Genomic DNA, 21,679 nt, shown 5'->3' with positions numbered 1-21,679 from the left:
GTTCCCGGCATGGACCCCATGAACTACATTTGAAATTTGAAGTGGCAAGACAAGCAAGCAGCCCCAGGCTCTGTGCCTCTGTGCGAGCAGTGCCGTGGGCAGATGAGGCTGAGCAACAGCTTTCCAGGCTAGCCCCTTCTGCCTGCCAGCTATCTGCAGACGTTCGCATTTTCGGAGCAGGGCTGCCGGAGGTTCCCGGCATGGACCCCATGAACTACATTTGAAATTTGAAGTGGCAAGACAAGCAAGCAGCGCCAGGCTCTGTGCCTCTGTGCGAGCACTGCCGTGGGCAGATGAGGCTGAGCAACAGCTTTCCAGGCTAGCCCCTTCTGCCTGCCAGCTATCTGCAGACGTTCGCATTTTCGGAGCAGGGCTGCCGGAGTCTCCCGGCACGGACCCCATAAGATACGTTTGAAGTTTGAGGTGGCAAGACAACCAAGCAGCCCCAGGCTCTGTGCCTCTGCGCGAGCAGTGCCGTGGGCAGATGAGGCTGAGCAACAGCTTTCCAGGCTAGCCCCTTCTGCCTGCCAGCTATCTGCAGACGTTTGCATTTTTGAAGCAAGGCTGCCGGAGGCTCCCGGCACGGACCCCATAAGCTACGTTTGAAGTTTGAGGTGGCAAGACAAGCAAGCAGCCCCAGGCTCTGTGCCTCTGTGCGAGCAGTGCCGTGGGCCGATGAGGCTGAGCAACAGCTTTCCAGGCTAGCCCCTTCTGCCTGCCAGCTATCTGCAGACGTTCGCGTTTTTGGAGCAGGGCTGCCGAAGGCTCCCGGCACGGACCCCATAAGCTACGTTTGAAGTTTAAGGTGGCAACACAAGCAAGCAGCCCCAGGCTCTGTGCCTCTGTGCGAGCAGTGCCGTGGGCAGATGAGGCTGAGCAACAGCTTTCCAGGCTAGCCCCTTCTGCCTGCCAGCTATCTGCAGACGTTCGCATTTTCGGAGCAGGGCTGCCGGAGGCTCCTGGCACGGACCCCATAAGCTACGTTTGAAGTTTGAGGTGGCAAGACAAGCAAGCAGCGCCAGGCTCTGTGCCTCTGTGCGGGCAGTGCCGTGGGCAGACGAGGCTGAGCAACAGCTTTCCAGGCTAGCCCCTTCTGCCTGCCAGCTATCTGCAGACGTTCGCATTTTCGGAGCAGGGCTGCCGGAGGCTCCCGGCACGGACCCCGTAAGCTACGTTTGAAGTTTGAGGTGGCAACACAAGCAAGCAGCCACAGGCTCTGTGCCTCTGTGCGAGCAGTGCCGTGGGCAGATGAGGCTGAGCAACAGCTTTCCAGGCTAGCCCCTTCTGCCTGCCAGCTATCTGCAGACGTTCACATTTTTGGAGCAAGGCTGCCGGAGTCTCCCGGCACGGACCCCATAAGCTACGTTTGAAGTTTGAGGTGGCAAGACAAGCAAGCAGCCCCAGTCTCTGTGCCTCTGTGCGAGCAGTGCCGTGGGCAGATGAGGCTGAGCAACAGCTTTCCAGGCTACCCCTTCTGCCTGCCAGCTATCAGCAGACGTTCGCATTTTTGGAGCAGGGCTGCCGGAGGCTCCTGGCACGGACCCCATAAGCTACGTTTGAAGTTTCAGGTGGCAAGACAAGCAAGCAGCCCCAGTCTCTGTGCCTCTGTGTGAGCAGTGCCGTGGGCAGATGAGGCTGAGCAACAGCTTTCCAGGCTAGCCCCTTCTGCCTGCCAGCTATCTGCAGACGTTTGCATTTTTGGAGCAGGGCTGCCGGAGGCTGCCGGCATGGGCCCCATAAAATACATTTGAAATTTGAAGTGGCAAGACAAGCAAGCAGCGCCAGTCTCTGTGCCTCTGTGCGAGCAGTGCCGTGGGCAGATGAGGCTGAGCAACAGCTTTCCAGGCTACCCCTTCTGCCTGCCAACTATCTGCAGACGTTCGCATTTTCGGAGCAGGGCTGCCGGAGGCTCCCGGCACGGACCCCATAAGATATGTTTGAAGTTTGAGGTGGCAAGACAAGCAAGCAGCGCCAGGCTCTGTGCCTCTGTGTGAGCAGTGCCGTGGGCAGATGAGGCTGAGCAACAGCTTTCCAGGCTAGCCCCTTCTGCCTGCCAGCTATCTGCAGACGTTCGCATTTTTGGAGCAGGGCTGCCGGAGGCTCCCGGCACGGACCCCATAAGCTACGTTTGAAGTTTGAGGTGGCAAGACAAGCAAGCAGCGCCAGGCTCTGTGCCTCTGTGCGAGCAGTGCCGTGGGCAGATGAGGCTGAGCAACAGCTTTCCAGACTAGCCCCTTCTGCCTGCCAACTATCTGCAGACGTTCGCATTTTCGGAGCAGGGCTGCCGGAGGCTCCCGCCACGGAAAAAATAAGCTACGTTTGAAGTTTGAGGTTTCAAGACAAGCAAGCAGCGCCAGTCTCTGTGCCTCTGTGCGAGCAGTGCCGTGGGCAGATGAGGCTGAGCAACAGCTTTCCAGGCTAGCCCCTTCTGCCTGCCAGCTATCTGCAGACGTTCGCATTTTTGGAGCAGGGCTGCCGGAGGCTCCTGGCACGGACCCCATAAGCTACGTTTGAAGTTTGACGTGGCAAGACAAGCAAGCAGCGCAAGGCTCTGTGCCTCTGTGTGAGCAGTGCCGTGGGCAGATGAGGCTGAGCAACAGCTTTCCAGGCTAGCCCCTTCTGCCTGCCAGCTATCTGCAGGCGTTCGCATTTTTGGAGCAGGGCTGCCGGAGTCTCCCGCCATGGACCCCATAAGCTACGTTTGAAGTTTGAGGTGGCAAGACAAGCAAGCAGCGCCAGGCTCTGTGCCTCTGTGCGGGCAGTGCCGTGGGCAGATGAGGCTGAGCAACAGCTTTCCAGGCTAGCCCCTTCTGCCTGCCAGCTATCTGCAGACGTTCGCATTTTCGGAGCAGGGCTGCCGGAGGCTCCCGGCATGGACCCCATAAAATACATTTGAAATTTGAAGTGGCAAAACAAGCAAGCATCGCCAGTCTCTGTGCCTCTGTGCGAGCAGTGCCGTGGGCAGATGAGGCTGAGCAACAGCTTTCCAGGCTAGCCCCTTCTGCCTGCCAGCTATCTGCAGACATTCGCATTTTCGGAGCAGGGCTGCCGGAGTCTCCCGGCACGGACCCCATAAGATACGTTTGAAGTTTGAGGTGGCAAGACAAGCAAGCAGCACCAGGCTCTGTGCCTCTGTGCGAGCAGTGCCGTGGGCAGATGAGGCTGAGCAACAGCTTTCCAGGCTAGCCCCTTCTGCCTGCCAGCTATCTGCAGACGTTCGCATTTTTGGAGCAAGGCTGCCGGAGGCTCCCGGCACGGACCCCATAAGCTACGTTTGAAGTTTGATGTCTCAAGACAAGCAAGCAGCCCCAGGCTCTGTGCCTCTGTGCGAGCAGTGCCGTGGGCAGATGAGGCTGAGCAACAGATTTCCAGGCTAGCCCCTTCTGCCTGCCAGCTATCTGCAGACGTTCGCATTTTCGGAGCAGGGCTGCCGCAGGCTCCTGGCACGGACCCCATAAGCTACGTTTGAAGTTTGAGGTGGCAAGACAAGCAAGCAGCGCCAGTCTCTTTGCCTCTGTGCGAGCAGTGCCGTGGGCAGATGAGGCTGAGCAACAGCTTTCCAGGCTAGCCCCTTCTGCCTGCCAGCTATCTGCAGACGTTCGCATTTTTGGAGCAGGGCTGCCGGAGGCTCCCGGCACGGACCCCATAAGCTACGTTTGAAGTTTGAGGTGGCAAGACAAGCAAGCAGCCCCAGGTTCTGTGCCTCTGTGCGGACAGTGCCGTGGACAGATGACGCTGAGCAACAGCTTTCCAGGCTAGCCCCTTCTGCCTGCCAGCTATCTGCAGACGTTCGCATTTTCGGAGCAGGGCTGCCGGAGGTTCCCGGCATGGACCCCATAAACTACGTTTGAAATTTGAAGTGGCAAGACAAGCAAGCAGCCCCAGGCTCTGTGCCTCTGTGCGAGCAGTGCCGTGGGCAGATGAGGCTGAGCAACAGCTTTCCAGGCTAGCCCCTTCTGCTCGGCAGCTATCTGCAGACGTTCGCGTTTTTGGAGCAGGGCTGCCGGAGGCTCCCGCCACGGAAAAAATAAGCTACGTTTGAACTTTGAGGTGGCAAGACAAGCAAGCAGCCCCAGGCTCTGTGCCTCTGTGCGAGCAGTGCCGTGGGCAGATGAGGCTGAGCAACAGCTTTCCAGGCTAGCCCCTTCTGCCTGCCAGCTATCTGCAGACGTTCGCATTTTTGGAGCAGGGCTGCCGGAGGCTCCCGGCACGGACCCCATAAGCTACGTTTGAAGTTTGAGGTGGCAAGACAAGCAAGCAGCCCCAGGCTCTGTGCCTCTGTGCGAGCAGTGCCGTGGGAAGATGAGGCTGAGCAACAGCTTTCCAGGCTAGCCCCTTCTGCCTGCCAGCTATCTGCAGACGTTTGCATTTTCGGAGCAGGGCTGCCGGAGGCTGCCGGCACGGACCCCATAAGCTACGTTTGAAGTTTGAGGTGGCAAGACAAGCAAGCAGCCCCAGTCTCTGTGCCTCTGTGCGAGCAGTGCCGTGGGCAGATGAGGCTGAGCAACAGCTTTCCAGGTTAGCCCCTTCTGCCTGCCAGCTATCTGCAGACGTTCGCATTTTCGGAGCAGGGCTGCCGGAGGTTCCCGGCATGGACCCCATGAACTACATTTGAAATTTGAAGTGGCAAGACAAGCAAGCAGCCCCAGGCTCTGTGCCTCTGTGCGAGCAGTGCCGTGGGCAGATGAGGCTGAGCAACAGCTTTCCAGGCTAGCCCCTTCTGCCTGCCAGCTATCTGCAGACGTTCGCATTTTCGGAGCAGGGCTGCCGGAGGTTCCCGGCATGGACCCCATGAACTACATTTGAAATTTGAAGTGGCAAGACAAGCAAGCAGCGCCAGGCTCTGTGCCTCTGTGCGAGCACTGCCGTGGGCAGATGAGGCTGAGCAACAGCTTTCCAGGCTAGCCCCTTCTGCCTGCCAGCTATCTGCAGACGTTCGCATTTTCGGAGCAGGCCTGCCGGAGGTTCCCGGCATGGACCCCATGAACTACATTTGAAATTTGAAGTGGCAAGACAAGCAAGCAGCGCCAGTCTCTGTGCCTCTGTGCGAGCAGTGCCGTGGGCAGATGAGGCTGAGCAACAGCTTTCCAGGCTAGCCCCTTCTGCCTGCCAGCTATCTGCAGACGTTCGCATTTTCGGAGCAGGCCTGCCGGAGTCTCCCGGCACGGACCCGTAAGCTACGTTTGAAGTTTGAGGTGGCAAGACAACCAAGCAGCCCCAGGCTCTGTGCCTCTGCGCGAGCAGTGCCGTGGGCAGATGAGGCTGAGCAACAGCTTTCCAGGCTAGCCCCTTCTGCCTGCCAGCTATCTGCAGACGTTCGCATTTTTGAAGCAAGGCTGCCGGAGGTTCCCGGCACGGACCCCATAAGCTACGTTTGAAGTTTGAGGTGGCAAGACAAGCAAGCAGCCCCAGGCTCTGTGCCTCTGTGCGAGCAGTGCCGTGGGCCGATGAGGCTGAGCAACAGCTTTCCAGACTAGCCCCTTCTGCCCGCCAGCTATCTGCAGACGTTCGCGTTTTTGGAGCAGGGCTGCCGAAGGCTCCCGGCACGGACCCCATAAGCTACGTTTGAAGTTTAAGGTGGCAACACAAGCAAGCAGCCCCAGGCTCTGTGCCTCTGTGCGAGCAGTGCCGTGGGCAGATGAGGCTGAGCAACAGCTTTCCAGGCTAGCCCCTTCTGCCTGCCAGCTATCTGCAGACGTTCGCATTTTCGGAGCAGGGCTACCGGAGAGTCCCGGCACGGACCCCATAAGATACGTTTGAAGTTTGAGGTGGCAAGACAAGCAAGCAGCGCCAGGCTCTGTGCCTCTGTGCGGGCAGTGCCGTGGGCAGACGAGGCTGAGCAACAGCTTTCCAGGTTAGCCCCTTCTGCCTGCCAGCTATCTGCAGACGTTCGCATTTTCGGAGCAGGGCTGCCGCAGGCTCCCGGCACGGACCCCATAAGCTACGTTTGAAGTTTGAGGTGGCAAGACAAGCAAGCAGCGCCAGGCTCTGTGCCTCTGTGCGAGCAGTGCCGTGGGCAGATGAGGCTGAGCAACAGCTTTCCAGGCTAGCCCCTTCTGCCTGCCAGCTATCTGCAGACGTTCACATTTTTGAAGCAAGGCTGCCGGAGGCTCCCGGCACGGACCCCATAAGATACGTTTGAAGTTTGAGGTGGCAAGACAAGCAAGCAGCCCCAGTCTCTGTGCCTCTGTGCGAGCAGTGCCGTGGGCAGATGAGGCTGAGCAACAGCTTTCCAGGCTACCCCTTCTGCCTGCCAGCTATCAGCAGACGTTCGCATTTTTGGAGCAGGGCTGCCGGAGGCTCCTGGCACGGACCCCATAAGCTACGTTTGAAGTTTCAGGTGGCAAGACAAGCAAGCAGCCCCAGTCTCTGTGCCTCTGTGTGAGCAGTGCCGTGGGCAGATGAGGCTGAGCAACAGCTTTCCAGGCTAGCCCCTTCTGCCTGCCAGCTATCTGCAGACGTTTGCATTTTTGGAGCAGGGCTGCTGGAGGCTGCCGGCATGGGCCCCATAAAATACATTTGAAATTTGAAGTGGCAAGACAAGCAAGCAGCGCCAGTCTCTGTGCCTCTGTGCGAGCAGTGCCGTGGGCAGATGAGGCTGAGCAACAGCTTTCCAGGCTACCCCTTCTGCCTGCCACCTATCTGCAGACGTTTGCATTTTCGGAGCAGGGCTGCCTGAGGCTCCCGGCACGGATCCCATAAGATATGTTTGAAGTTTGAGGTGGCAAGACAAGCAAGCAGCGCCAGGCTCTGTGCCTCTGTGTGAGCAGTGCCGTGGGCAGATGAGGCTGAGCAACAGCTTTCCAGGCTAGCCCCTTCTGCCTGCCAGCTATCTGCAGACGTTCGCATTTTTGGAGCAGGGCTGCCGGAGGCTCCCGGCACGGACCCCATAAGCTACGTTTGAAGTTTGAGGTGGCAAGACAAGCAAGCAGCCCCAGGCTCTGTGCCTCTGTGCGGGCAGTGCCGTGGGCAGACGAGGCTGAGCAACAGCTTTCCAGGTTAGCCCCTTCTGCCTGCCAGCTATCTGCAGACGTTCGCATTTTCGGAGCAGGGCTGCCGGAGGCTCCCGGCACGGACCCCATAAGCTACGTTTGAAGTTTGAGGTGGCAAGACAAGCAAGCAGCGCCAGGCTCTGTGCCTCTGTGCGAGCAGTGCCGTGGGCAGATGAGGCTGAGCAACAGCTTTCCAGGCTAGCCCCTTCTGCCTGCCAGCTATCTGCAGACGTTCACATTTTTGAAGCAAGGCTGCCGGAGGCTCCCGGCACGGACCCCATAAGATACGTTTGAAGTTTGAGGTGGCAAGACAAGCAAGCAGCCCCAGTCTCTGTGCCTCTGTGCGAGCAGTGCCGTGGGCAGATGAGGCTGAGCAACAGCTTTCCAGGCTACCCCTTCTGCCTGCCAGCTATCAGCAGACGTTCGCATTTTTGGAGCAGGGCTGCCGGAGGCTCCTGGCACGGACCCCATAAGCTACGTTTGAAGTTTCAGGTGGCAAGACAAGCAAGCAGCCCCAGTCTCTGTGCCTCTGTGTGAGCAGTGCCGTGGGCAGATGAGGCTGAGCAACAGCTTTCCAGGCTAGCCCCTTCTGCCTGCCAGCTATCTGCAGACGTTTGCATTTTTGGAGCAGGGCTGCTGGAGGCTGCCGGCATGGGCCCCATAAAATACATTTGAAATTTGAAGTGGCAAGACAAGCAAGCAGCGCCAGTCTCTGTGCCTCTGTGCGAGCAGTGCCGTGGGCAGATGAGGCTGAGCAACAGCTTTCCAGGCTACCCCTTCTGCCTGCCACCTATCTGCAGACGTTTGCATTTTCGGAGCAGGGCTGCCTGAGGCTCCCGGCACGGATCCCATAAGATATGTTTGAAGTTTGAGGTGGCAAGACAAGCAAGCAGCGCCAGGCTCTGTGCCTCTGTGTGAGCAGTGCCGTGGGCAGATGAGGCTGAGCAACAGCTTTCCAGGCTAGCCCCTTCTGCCTGCCAGCTATCTGCAGACGTTCGCATTTTTGGAGCAGGGCTGCCGGAGGCTCCCGGCACGGACCCCATAAGCTACGTTTGAAGTTTGAGGTGGCAAGATAAGCAAGCAGCCCCAGGCTCTGTGCCTCTGTGCGAGCAGTGCCGTGGGCAGATGAGGCTGAGCAACAGCTTTCCAGGCTAGCCCCTTCTGCCTGCCAACTATCTGCAGACGTTCGCATTTTCGGAGCAGGGCTGCCGGAGGCTCCCGCCACGGAAAAAATAAGCTACGTTTGAAGTTTAAGGTGGCAAGACAAGCAAGCATCGCCAGTCTGTGTGCCTCTGTGCGAGCAGTGCCGTGGGCAGATGAGGCTGAGCAACAGCTTTCCAGGCTAGCCCCTTCTGCCTGCCAGCTATCTGCAGACGTTCGCATTTTCGGAGCAGGGCTGCCGGAGGCTCCCGGCACGGACCCCATAAGATATGTTTGAAGTTTGAGGTGGCAAGACAAGCAAGCAGCGCCAGGCTCTGTGCCTCTGTGTGAGCAGTGCCGTGGGCAGATGAGGCTGAGCAACAGCTTTCCAGGCTAGCCCCTTCTGCCTGCCAGCTATCTGCAGACGTTCGCATTTTTGGAGCAGGGCTGCCGGAGGCTCCCGGCACGGACCCCATAAGCTACGTTTGAAGTTTGAGGTGGCAAGACAAGCAAGCAGCCCCAGGCTCTGTGCCTCTGTGCGAGCAGTGCCGTGGGCAGATGAGGCTGAGCAACAGCTTTCCAGGCTAGCCCCTTCTGCCTGCCAACTATCTGCAGACGTTCGCAATTTCGGAGCAGGGCTGCCGGAGGCTCCCGCCACGGAAAAAATAAGCTACGTTTGAAGTTTAAGGTGGCAAGACAAGCAAGCAGCGCCAGTCTCTGTGACTCTGTGCGAGCAGTGCCGTGGGCAGATGAGGCTGAGCAACAGCTTTCCAGGCTACCCCTTCTGCCTGCCACCTATCTGCAGACGTTTGCATTTTCGGAGCAGGGCTGCCTGAGGCTCCCGGCACGGATCCCATAAGATATGTTTGAAGTTTGAGGTGGCAAGACAAGCAAGCAGCGCCAGGCTCTGTGCCTCTGTGTGAGCAGTGCCGTGGGCAGATGAGGCTGAGCAACAGCTTTCCAGGCTAGCCCCTTCTGCCTGCCAGCTATCTGCAGACGTTCGCATTTTTGGAGCAGGGCTGCCGGAGGCTCCCGGCACGGACCCCATAAGATACGTTTGAAGTTTGAGGTGGCAAGACAAGCAAGCAGCCCCAGGCTCTGTGCCTCTGTGCGAGCAGTGCCGTGGGCAGATGAGGCTGAGCAACAGCTTTCCAGGCTAGCCCCTTCTGCCTGCCAACTATCTGCAGACGTTCGCATTTTTGGAGCAGGGCTGCCGGAGGCTCCCGCCACGGAAAAAATAAGCTACGTTTGAAGTTTAAGGTGGCAAGACAAGCAAGCAGCGCCAGTCTGTCTGCCTCTGTGCGAGCAGTGCCGTGGGCAGATGAGGCTGAGCAACAGCTTTCCAGGCTAGCCCCTTCTGCCTGCCAGCTATCTGCAGACGTTCGCATTTTCGGAGCAGGGCTGCCGGAGGCTCCCGGCACGGACCCCATAAGATATGTTTGAAGTTTGAGGTGGCAAGACAAGCAAGCAGCGCCAGGCTCTGTGCCTCTGTGTGAGCAGTGCCGTGGGCAGATGAGGCTGAGCAACAGCTTTCCAGGCTAGCCCCTTCTGCCTGCCAGCTATCTGCAGACGTTCGCATTTTTGGAGCAGGGCTGCCGGAGGCTCCCGGCACGGACCCCATAAGCTACGTTTGAAGTTTGAGGTGGCAAGACAAGCAAGCAGCCCCAGGCTCTGTGCCTCTGTGCGAGCAGTGCCGTGGGCAGATGAGGCTGAGCAACAGCTTTCCAGGCTAGCCCCTTCTGCCTGCCAACTATCTGCAGACGTTCGCATTTTCGGAGCAGGGCTGCCGGAGGCTCCCGCCACGGAAAAAATAAGCTACGTTTGAAGTTTAAGGTGGCAAGACAAGCAAGCAGCGCCAGTCTCTGTGCCTCTGTGCGAGCAGTGCCGTGGGCAGATGAGGCTGAGCAACAGCTTTCCAGGCTAGCCCCTTCTGCCTGGCAGCTATCTGCAGACGTTCGCATTTTTGGAGCAGGGCTGCCGGAGGCTCCTGGCACGGACCCCATAAGCTACGTTTGAAGTTTGACGTGGCAAGACAAGCAAGCAGCGCCAGGCTCTGTGCCTCTGTGTGAGCAGTGCCGTGGGCAGATGAGGCTGAGCAACAGCTTTCCAGGCTAGCCCCTTCTGCCTGCCAGCTATCTGCAGACGTTCGCATTTTTGGAGCAGGGCTGCCGGAGTCTCCCGCCATGGACCCCATAAGATACGTTTGAAGTTTGAGGTGGCAAGACAAGCAAGCAGCGCCAGGCTCTGTGCCTCTGTGCGGGCAGTGCCGTGGGCAGATGAGGCTGAGCAACAGCTTTCCAGGCTAGCCCCTTCTGCCTGCCAGCTATCTGCAGACGTTCGCATTTTCGGAGCAGGGCTGCCGGAGGTTCCCGGCATGGACCCCATAAAATACATTTGAAATTTGAAGTGGCAAGACAAGCAAGCATCGCCAGTCTCTGTGCCTCTGTGCGAGCAGTGCCGTGGGCAGATGAGGCTGAGCAACAGCTTTCCAGGCTAGCCCCTTCTGCCTGCCAGCTATCTGCAGACATTCGCATTTTCGGAGCAGGGCTGCCGGAGTCTCCCGGCACGGACCCCATAAGATACGTTTCAAGTTTGAGGTGGCAAGACAAGCAAGCAGCCCCAGGCTCTGTGCCTCTGTGCGAGCAGTGCCGTGGGGAGATGAGGCTGAGCAACAGCTTTCCAGGCTAGGCCCTTCTGCCTGCCAGCTATCTGCAGACGTTCGCATTTTTGGAGCAAGGCTGCCGGAGGCTCCCGGCACGGACCCCATAAGCTACGTTTGAAGTTTGAGGTGGCAAGACAAGCAAGCAGCCCCAGGCTCTGTGCCTCTGTGCGAGCAGTGCCGTGGGCAGATGAGGCTGAGCAACAGATTTCCAGGCTAGCCCCTTCTGCCTGCCAGCTATCTGCAGACGTTCGCATTTTCGGAGCAGGGCTGCCGCAGGCTCCTGGCACGGACCCCATAAGCTACGTTTGAAGTTTGAGGTGGCAAGACAAGCAAGCAGCGCCAGTCTCTTTGCCTCTGTGCGAGCAGTGCCGTGGGCAGATGAGGCTGAGCAACAGCTTTCCAGGCTAGCCCCTTCTGCCTGCCAGCTATCTGCAGACGTTCGCATTTTTGGAGCAGGGCTGCCGGAGGCTCCCGGCACGGACCCCATAAGCTACGTTTGAAGTTTGAGGTGGCAAGACAAGCAAGCAGCCCCAGGTTCTGTGCCTCTGTGCGGACAGTGCCGTGGACAGATGACGCTGAGCAACAGCTTTCCAGGCTAGCCCCTTCTGCCTGCCAGCTATCTGCAGACGTTCGCATTTTCGGAGCAGGGCTGCCGGAGGTTCCTGGCATGGACCCCATAAACTACGTTTGAAATTTGAAGTGGCAAGACAAGCAAGCAGCCCCAGGCTCTGTGCCTCTGTGCGAGCAGTGCCGTGGGCAGATGAGGCTGAGCAACAGCTTTCCAGGCTAGCCCCTTCTGCTCGGCAGCTATCTGCAGACGTTCGCGTTTTTGGAGCAGGGCTGCCGGAGGCTCCCGCCACGGAAAAAATAAGCTACGTTTGAACTTTGAGGTGGCAAGACAAGCAAGCAGCCCCAGGCTCTGTGCCTCTGTGCGAGCAGTGCCGTGGGCAGATGAGGCTGAGCAACAGCTTTCCAGGCTAGCCCCTTCTGCCTGCCAGCTATCTGCAGACGTTTGCATTTTTGGAGCAGGGCTGCCGGAGGCTCCCGGCACGGACCCCATAAGCTACGTTTGAAGTTTGAGGTGGCAAGACAAGCAAGCAGCCCCAGGCTCTGTGCCTCTGTGCGAGCATTGCCGTGGGCAGATGAGGCTGAGCAACAGCTTTCCAGGCTAGCCCCTTCTGCCTGCCAGCTATCTGCAGACGTTCGCATTTTCGGAGCAGGGCTGCCGGAGGCTCCCGCCACGGAAAAAATAAGCTACGTTTGAACTTTGAGGTGGCAAGACAAGCAAGCAGCGCCAGTCTCTGTGCCTCTGTGTGAGCAGTGCCGTGGGCAGATGAGGCTGAGCAACAGCTTTCCAGGCTAGCCCCTTCTGCCTGCCAGTTATCTGCAGACGTTCGCATTTTCGGAGCAGGGCTGCCGCAGGCTCCTGGCACGGACCCCATAAGATACGTTTGAAGTTTGAGGTGGCAAGACAAGCAAGCAGCGCCAGGCTCTGTGCCTCTGTGCGAGCAGTGCCGTGGGCAGATGAGGCTGAGCAACAGCTTTCCAGGCTAGCCCCTTCTGCCTGCCAGCTATCTGCAGACGTTCGCATTTTCGGAGCAGGGCTGCCGGAGGCTCCCGCCACGGAAAAAATAAGCTACGTTTGAACTTTGAGGTGGCAAGACAAGTAAGCAGCGCCAGTCTCTGTGCCTCTGTGCGAGCAGTGCCGTGGGCAGATGAGGCTGAGCAACAGCTTTCCAGGCTAGCCCCTTCTGCCTGCCAGCTATCTGCAGACGTTTGCATTTTTGGAGCAGGGCTGCCGGAGGCTCCCGGCACGGACCCCATAAGCTACGTTTGAAGTTTGAGGTGGCAAGACAAGCAAGCAGCCCCAGTCTCTGTGCCTCTGTGCGAGCAGTGCCGTGGGCAGATGAGGCTGAGCAACAGCTTTCCAGGCTAGCCCCTTCTGCCTGCCAGCTATCTGCAGACGTTCACATTTTCAGAGCAGGGCTGCCGGAGGTTCCCGGCATGGACCCCATAAACTACGTTTGAAATTTGAAGTGGCAAGACAAGCAAGAGCCCCAGGCTCTGTGCCTCTGTGCGAGCAGTGCCGTGGGCAGATGAGGCTGAGCAACAGCTTTCCAGGCTAGCCCCTTCTGCCCGTCAGTTATCTGCAGACGTTCGCATTTTTGGAGCAGGGCTGCCGGAGGCTCCCGGCACGGACCCATAAGATACGTTTGAAGTTTGAGGTGGCAAGACAAGCAAGCAGCGCCAGGCTCTGTGCCTCTGTGCGAGCAGTGCCGTGGGCAGATGAGGCTGAGCAACAGCTTTCCAGGCTAGCCCCTTCTGCCTGCCAGCTATCTGCAGACGTTCGCATTTTCGGAGCAGGGCTGCCGGAGGCTCCCGCCACGGAAAAAATAAGCTACGTTTGAACTTTGAGGTGTCAAGACAAGCAAGCAGCGCCAGTCTCTGTGCCTCTGTGCGAGCAGTGCCGTGGGCAGATGAGGCTGAGCAACAGCTTTCCAGGCTAGCCCCTTCTGCCTGCCAGCTATCTGCAGACGTTCGCATTTTTGGAGCAGGGCTGCCGGAGGCTCCCGGCACGGACCCCATAAGGTACGTTTGAAGTTTGATGTGGCAAGACAAGCAAGCAGCCCCAGTCTCTGTGCCTCTGTGTGAGCAGTGCCGTGGGCAGATGAGGCTGAGCAACAGCTTTCCAGGCTAGCCCCTTCTGCCTGCCAGCTATCTGCAGACGTTTGCATTTTTGGAGCAAGGCTGCCGGAGGCTCCCGGCACGGACCCCATAAGCTACGTTTGAAATTTGAGGTGTCAAGACAAGCACGCAGCCCCAGGCTCTGTGCCTCTGTGCGAGCAGTGCCGTGGGCAGATGAGGCTGAGCAACAGCTTTCCAGGCTAGCCCCTTCTGCCTGCCAGCTATCTGCAGACGTTCGCATTTTCGGAGCAGGGGTGCCGCAGGCTCCTGGCACGGACCCCATAAGATACGTTTGAAGTTTGAGGTGGCAAGACAAGCAAGCAGCGCCAGGCTCTGTGCCTCTGTGTGAGCAGTGCCGTGGGCAGATGAGGCTGAGCAACAGCTTTCCAGGCTAGCCCCTTCTGCCTGCCAGCTATCTGCAGACATTCGCATTTTCGGAGCAGGGCTGCCGGAGGCTCCCAGCACGGACACCATAAGCTACGTTTGAAGTTTGAGGTGGCAAGACAAGCAAGCAGCCCCAGGCTCTGTGCCTCTGTGCGAGCAGTGCCGTGGGCAGATGAGGCTGAGCAACAGCTTTCCAGGCTAGCCCCTTCTGCCTGCCAGCTATCTGCAGACGTTCGCATTTTTGGAGCAAGGCTGCCGGAGGCTCCCGGCACGGACCCCATAAGCTACGTTTGAAGTTTGAGGTGGCAAGACAAGCAAGCAGCCCCAGGCTCTGTGCCTCTGTGCGAGCAGTGCCGTGGGCAGATGAGGCTGAGCAACAGCTTTCCAGGCTAGCCCCTTCTGCCTGCCAGCTATCTGCAGACGTTCGCATTTTCGGAGCAGGGCTTCCGGAGGCTCCCGCCACGGAAAATATAAGCTACGTTTGAACTTTGAGGTGGCAAGACAAGCAAGCATCGCCAGTCTCTGTGCCTCTGTGCGAGCAGTGCCGTGGGCAGATGAGGCTGAGCAACAGCTTTCCAGGCTAGCCCCTTCTGCCCGCCAGTTATCTGCAGGCGTTTGCATTTTCGGAGCAGGGCTGCCGGAGGATCCCGGCACGGACCCCATAAGCTACGTTTGAAGTTTGAGGTTTCAAGACAAGCACGCAGCCCCAGGCTCTGTGCCTCTGTGCGAGCAGTGCCGTGGGAAGATGAGGCTGAGCAACAGCTTTCCAGGCTAGCCCCTTCTGCCTGCCAGCTATCTGCAGACGTTCGCATTTTTGGAGCAGGGCTGCCGGAGGCTCCCGCCACGGACCCCATAAGCTACGTTTGAAATTTGAGGTGTCAAGACAAGCACGCAGCCCCAGGCTCTGTGCCTCTGTGCGAGCAGTGCCGTGGGCAGATGAGGCTGAGCAACAGCTTTCCAGGCTAGCCCCTTCTGCCTGCCAGCTATCTGCAGACGTTCGCATTTTCGGAGCAGGGCTGCCGCAGGCTCCTGTCACGGACCCCATAAGATACGTTTGAAGTTTGAGGTGGCAAGACAAGCAAGCAGCGCCAGGCTCTGTGCCTCTGTGCGAGCAGTGCCGTGGGCAGATGAGGCTGAGCAACAGCTTTCCAGGCTAGCCCCTTCTGCCTGCCAGCTATCTGCAGACGTTCGCATTTTCGGAGCAGGGCTGCCGCAGGCTCCCGCCACGGAAAAAATAAGCTACGTTTGAACTTTGAGGTGGCAAGACAAGCAAGCAGCGCCAGTCTCTGTGCCTCTGTGCGAGCAGTGCCGTGGGCAGATGAGGCTGAGCAACAGCTTTCCAGGCTAGCCCCTTCTGCCTGCCAGCTATCTGCAGACGTTCGCATTTTTGGAGCAGGGCTGCCGGAGGCTCCCGGCACGGACCCCATAAGCTACGTTTGAAGTTTGATGTGGCAAGACAAGCAAGCAGCCCCAGTCTCTGTGCCTCTGTGTGAGCAGTGCCGTGGGCAGATGAGGCTGAGCAACAGCTTTCCAGGCTAGCCCCTTCTGCCTGCCAGCTATCTGCAGACGTTCGCATTTTTGGAGCAGGGCTGCCGGAGGCTCCCGCCACGGACCCCATAAGCTACGTTTGAAATTTGAGGTGTCAAGACAAGCAAGCAGCCCCAGGCTCTGTGCCTCTGTGCGAGCAGTGCCGTGGGCAGATGAGGCTGAGCAACAGCTTTCCAGGCTAGCCCCTTCTGCCTGCCAGCTATCTGCAGACGTTCGCATTTTCGGAGCACGGCTGCCGCAGGCTCCTGGCACGGACCCCATAAGATACGTTTGAAGTTTGAGGTGGCAAGACAAGCAAGCAGCGCCAGGCTCTGTGCCTCTGTGCGAGCAGTGCCGTGGGCAGATGAGGCTGAGCAACAGCTTTCCAGGCTAGCCCCTTCTGCCTGCCAGCTATCTGCAGACGTTCGCATTTTCGGAGCAGGGCTGCCGGAGGCTCCCGCCACGGAAAAAATAAGCTACGTTTGAACTTTCAGGTGGCAAGACAAGCAAGCAGCGCCAGGCTCTGTGCCTCTGTGCGAGCAGTGCCGTGGGCAGATGAGGCTGAGCAACAGCTTTCCAGGCTAGCCCCTTCTGCCTGCCAGCTATCTGCAGACGTTCGCATTTTTGGAGCAGGGCTGCCGGAGGCTCCCGGCACGGACCCCATAAGCTACGTTTGAAGTTTGAGGTGGCAAGACAAGCAAGCAGCCCCAGGCTCTGTGCCTCTGTGCGAGCAGTGCCGTGGGCAGATGAGGCTGAGCAACAGCTTTCCAGGCTAGCCCCTTCTGCCTGCCAGCTATCTGCAGACGTTCGCATTTTCGGAGCAGGGCTGCCGGAGGCTCCCTCCACGGAAAAAATAAGCTACGTTTGAACTTTGAGGTGGCAAGACAAGCAAGCAGCGCCAGTCTCTGTGCCTCTGTGTGAGCAGTGCCGTGGGCAGATGAGGCTGAGCAACAGCTTTCCAGGCTAGCCCCTTCTGCCTGCCAGCTATCTGCAGACGTTCGCATTTTCGGAGCAGGGCTGCCGCAGGCTCCTGGCACGGACCCCATAAGCTACGTTTGAAGTTTGAGGTGGCAAGACAAGCAAGCAGCGCCAGGCTCTGTGCCTCTGTGTGAGCAGTGCCGTGGGCAGATGAGGCTGAGCAACAGCTTTCCAGGCTAGCCCCTTCTGCCTGCCAGCTATCTGCAGACGTTCGCATTTTCGGAGCAGGGCTGCCGGAGGCTCCCGCCACGGAAAAAATAAGCTACGTTTGAACTTTCAGGTGGCAAGACAAGCAAGCAGCGCCAGTCTCTGTGCCTCTGTGCGAGCAGTGCCGTGGGCAGATGAGGCTGAGCAACAGCTTTCCAGGCTAGCCCCTTCTGCCTGCCAGCTATCTGCAGACGTTCGCATTTTTGGAGCAGGGCTGCCGGAGGCTCCCGGCACGGACCCCATAAGCTACGTTTGAAGTTTGAGGTGGCAAGACAAGCAAGCAGCCCCAGGCTCTGTGCCTCTGTGCGAGCAGTGCCGTGGGCAGATGAGGCTGAGCAACAGCTTTCCAGGCTAGCCCCTTCTGCCTGCCACCTATCTGCAGACGTTCACATTTTCAGAGCAGGGCTGCCGGAGGTTCCCGGCATGGACCCCATAAAGTACGTTTGAAATTTGAAGTGGCAAGACAAGCAAGCAGCCCCAGGCTCTGTGCCTCTGTGCGAGCAGTGCCGTGGGCAGATGAGGCTGAGCAACAGCTTTCCAGGCTAGCCCCTTCTGCCCGCCAGTTATCTGCAGACGTTCGCATTTTTGGAGCAGGGCTGCCGCAGGCTCCCGGCACGGACCCCATAAGCTACGTTTGAAGTTTGAGGTGGCAAGACAAGCAAGCAGCCCCAGTCTCTGTGCCTCTGTGCGAGCAGTGCCGTGGGCAGATGAGGCTGAGCAACAGCTTTCCAGGCTAGCCCCTTCTGCCTGCCAGCTATCTGCAGACGTTCGCATTTTTGGAGCAGGGCTGCCGGAGGCTGCCGGTATGGGCCCCATAAAATACATTTGAAATTTGAAGTGGCAAGACAAGCAAGCAGCGCCAGTCTCTGTGCCTCTGTGCGAGCAGTGCCGTGGGCAGATGAGGCTGAGCAACAGCTTTCCAGGCTAGCCCCTTCTGCCTGCCAGCTATCTGCAGACGTTCGCATTTTTGGAGCAGGGCTGCCGGAGGCTGCCGGTATGGGCCCCATAAAATACATTTGAAATTTGAAGTGGTAAGACAAGCAAGCAGCGCCAGTCTCTGTGCCTCTGTGCGAGCAGTGCCGTGGGCAGATGAGGTTGAGCAACAGCTTTCCAGGCTAGCCCCTTCTGCCTGCCAGCTATCTGCAGACGTTCGCATTTTCGGAGCAGTGCTGCCGGAGGCTCCCGCCACGGAAAAAATAAGCTACGTTTGAACTTTGAGGTGGCAAGACAAGCAAGCAGCGCCAGTCTCTGTGCCTCTGTGCGAGCAGTGCCGTGGGCAGATGAGGCTGAGCAACAGCTTTCCAGGCTAGCCCCTTCTGCCTGCCAGCTATCTGCAGACGTTCGCATTTTTGGAGCAGGGCTGCCGGAGGCTCCCGGCACGGACCCCATAAGCTACGTTTGAAGTTTGATGTGGCAAGACAAGCAAGCAGCCCCAGTCTCTGTGCCTCTGTGCGAGCAGTGCCGTGGGCAGATGAGGCTGAGCAACAGCTTTCCAGGCTAGCCCCTTCTGCCTGCCAGCTATCTGCAGACGTTCGCATTTTTGGAGCAGGGCTGCCGGAGGCTCCCGCCACGGACCCCGTAAGCTACGTTTGAAATTTGAGGTGTCAAGACAAGCACGCAGCCCCAGGCTCTGTGCCTCTGTGCGAGCAGTGCCGTGGGCAGATGAGGCTGAGCAACAGCTTTCCAGGCTAGCCCCTTCTGCCTGCCAGCTATCTGCAGACGTTCGCATTTTCGGAGCAGGGCTGCCGCAGGCTCCTGGCACGGACCCCATAAGATACGTTTGAAGTTTGAGGTGGCAAGACAAGCAAGCAGCGCCAGGCTCTGTGCCTCTGTGTGAGCAGTGCCGTGGGCAGATGAGGCTGAGCAACAGCTTTCCAGGCTAGCCCCTTCTGCCTGCCAGCTATCTGCAGACGTTCGCATTTTCGGAGCAGGGCTGCCGGAGGCTCCCGCCACGGAAAAAATAAGCTACGTTTGAACTTTGAAGTGGCAAGACAAGCAAGCAGCGCCAGTCTCTGTGCCTCTGTGCGAGCAGTGCCGTGGGCAGATGAGGCTGAGCAACAGCTTTCCAGGCTAGCCCCTTCTGCCTGCCAGCTATCTGCAGACGTTAGCATTTTTTGAGCAGGGCTGCCGGAGGCTCCCGGCACGGACCACATAAGCTACGTTTGAAGTTTGAGGTGGCAAGACAAGCAAGCAGCGCCAGTCTGTGTGCCTCTGTGCGAGCAGTGCCGTGGGAAGATGAGGCTGAGCAACAGCTTTCCAGGCTAGCCCCTTCTGCCTGCCAGCTATCTGCAGACATTCGCATTTTCGGAGCAGGGCTGCCGGAGGCTCCCAGCACGGACCCCATAAGCTACGTTTGAAGTTTGAGGTGGCAAGACAAGACAAGCAGCGCCAGGCTCTGTGCCTCTGTGCGAGCAGTGCCGTGGGCAGATGAGGCTGAGCAACAGCTTTCCAGGCTAGCCCCTTCTGCCTGCCAGCTATCTGCAGACGTTCGCATTTTTGGAGCAGGGCTGCCGGAGGCTCCCGGCACGGACCCCATAAGCTACGTTTGAAGTTTGAGGTGGCAAGACAAGCAAGCAGCCCCAGTCTCTGTGCCTCTGTGCGAGCAGTGCCGTGGGCAGATGAGGCTGAGCAACAGCTTTCCAGGCTAGCCCCTTCTGCCTGCCAGCTATCTGCAGACGTTCGCATTTTTGGAGCAGGGCTGCCGGAGGCTGCCGGTATGGGCCCCATAAAATACATTTGAAATTTGAAGTGGCAAGACAAGCAAGCAGCCCCAGTCTCTGTGCCTCTGTGCGAGCAGTGCCGTGGGCAGATGAGGCTGAGCAACAGCTTTCCAGGCTAGCCCCTTCTGCCTGCCAGCTATCTGCAGACGTTTGCATTTTTGGAGCAGGGCTGCCGGAGGCTGCCGGTATGGGCCCCATAAAATACATTTGAAATTTGAAGTGGCAAGACAAGCAAGCAGCGCCAGTCTCTGTGCCTCTGTGCGAGCAGTGCCGTGGGCAGATGAGGCTGAGCAACAGCTTTCCAGGCTAGCCCCTTCTGCCTGCCAGCTATCTGCAGACGTTCGCATTTTCGGAGCAGTGCTGCCGGAGGCTCCCGCCACGGAAAAAATAAGCTACGTTTGAACTTTGAGGTGGCAAGACAAGCAAGCAGCGCCAGTCTCTGTGCCTCTGTGCGAGCAGTGCCGTGGGCAGATGAGGCTGAGCAACAGCTTTCCAGGCTAGCCCCTTCTGCCTGCCAGCTATCTGCAGACGTTCGCATTTTTGGAGCAGGGCTGCCGGAGGCTCCCGGCACGGACCCCATAAGCTACGTTTGAAGTTTGATGTGGCAAGACAAGCAAGCAGCCCCAGGCTCTGTGCCTCTGTGTGAGCAGTGCCATGGGCAGATGAGGCTGAGCAACAGCTTTCCAGGCTAGCCCCTTCTGCCTGCCAGCTATCTGCAGACGTTCGCATTTTCGGAGCAGGGCTGCCGGAGGCTCCCGCCACGGACCCCATAAGATACGTTTGAAGTTTGAGGTGGCAAGACAAGCAAGCAGCGCCAGGCTCTGTGCCTCTGTGTGAGCAGTGCCGTGGGCAGATGAGGCTGAGCAACAGCTTTCCAGGCTAGCCCCTTCTGCCTGCCAGCTATCTGCAGACGTTCGCATTTTCGGAGCAGGGCTGCCGGAGGCTCCCGCCACGGAAAAAATAAGCTACGTTTGAACTTTGAGGTGGCAAGACAAGCAAGCAGCCCCAGGCTCTGTGCCTCTGTGCGAGCAGTGCCGTGGGCAGATGAGGCTGAGCAACAGCTTTCCAGGCTAGCCCCTTCTGCCTGCCAGCTATCTGCAGACGTTCGCATTTTTGGAGCAGGGCTGCCGGAGGCTCCCGGCACGGACCCCATAAGCTACGTTTGAAGTTTGAGGTGGCAAGACAAGCAAGCAGCGCCAGTCTCTGTGCCTCTGTGTGAGCAGTGCCGTGGGCAGATGAGGCTGAGCAACAGCTTTCCAGGCTAGCCCCTTCTGCCTGCCAGCTATCTGCAGACGTTCGCATTTTCGGAGCAGGGCTGCCGGAGGCTCCCGCCACGGAAAAAATAAGCTACGTTTGAACTTTGAGGTGGCAAGACAAGCAAGCAGCGCCAGGCTCTGTGCCTCTGTGTGAGCAGTGCCGTGGGCAGATGAGGCTGAGCAACAGCTTTCCAGGCTAGCCCCTTCTGCCTGCCAGCTATCTGCAGACGTTCGCATTTTCGGAGCAGGGCTGCCGCAGGCTCCTGGCACGGACCCCATAAGATACGTTTGAAGTTTGAGGTGGCAAGACAAGCAAGCAGCGCCAGGCTCTGTGCCTCTGTGTGAGCAGTGCCGTGGGCAGATGAGGCTGAGCAACAGCTTTCCAGGCTAGCCCCTTCTGCCTGCCAGCTATCTGCAGACGTTCGCATTTTCGGAGCAGGGCTGCCGGAGGCTCCCGCCACGGAAAAAATAAGCTACGTTTGAACTTTGAGGTGGCAAGACAAGCAAGCAGCCCCAGTCTCTGTGCCTCTGTGCGAGCAGTGCCGTGGGCAGATGAGGCTGAGCAACAGCTTTCCAGGCTAGCCCCTTCTGCCTGCCAGCTATCTGCAGACGTTCGCATTTTTGGAGCAGGGCTGACGGAGACTCCCGGCACGGACCCCATAAGCTACGTTTGAAGTTTGAGGTGGGAAGACAAGCAAGCAGCCCCAGTCTCTGTGCCTCTGTGCGAGCAGTGCCGTGGGCAGATGAGGCTGAGCAACAGCTTTCCAGGCTAGCCCCTTCTGCCTGCCAGCTATCTGCAGACGTTCACATTTTCAGAGCAGGGCTGCCGGAGGTTCCCGGCATGGACCCCATAAACTACGTTTGAAATTTGAAGTGGCAAGACAAGCAAGCAGCCCTGTCTCTGTGCCTCTGTGCGAGCAGTGCCGTGGGAAGATGAGGCTGAGCAACAGCTTTCCAGGCTAGCCCCTTCTGCCCGCCAGTTATCTGCAGACGTTCGCATTTTTGGAGCAGGGCTGCCGGAGGCTCCCGGCACGGACCCGTAAGATACGTTTGAAGTTTGAGGTGGCAAGACAAGCAAGCAGCGTCAGTCTCTGTGCCTCTGTGCGAGCAGTGCCGTGGGCAGATGAG

The sequence above is a fragment of the Opisthocomus hoazin genome, chromosome 18, assembly GCF_030867145.1.
Source record: "Opisthocomus hoazin isolate bOpiHoa1 chromosome 18, bOpiHoa1.hap1, whole genome shotgun sequence".
NCBI classification, from domain to species: domain Eukaryota; kingdom Metazoa; phylum Chordata; class Aves; order Opisthocomiformes; family Opisthocomidae; genus Opisthocomus; species Opisthocomus hoazin.
Note: the sequence above shows the minus strand (reverse complement) of the source record.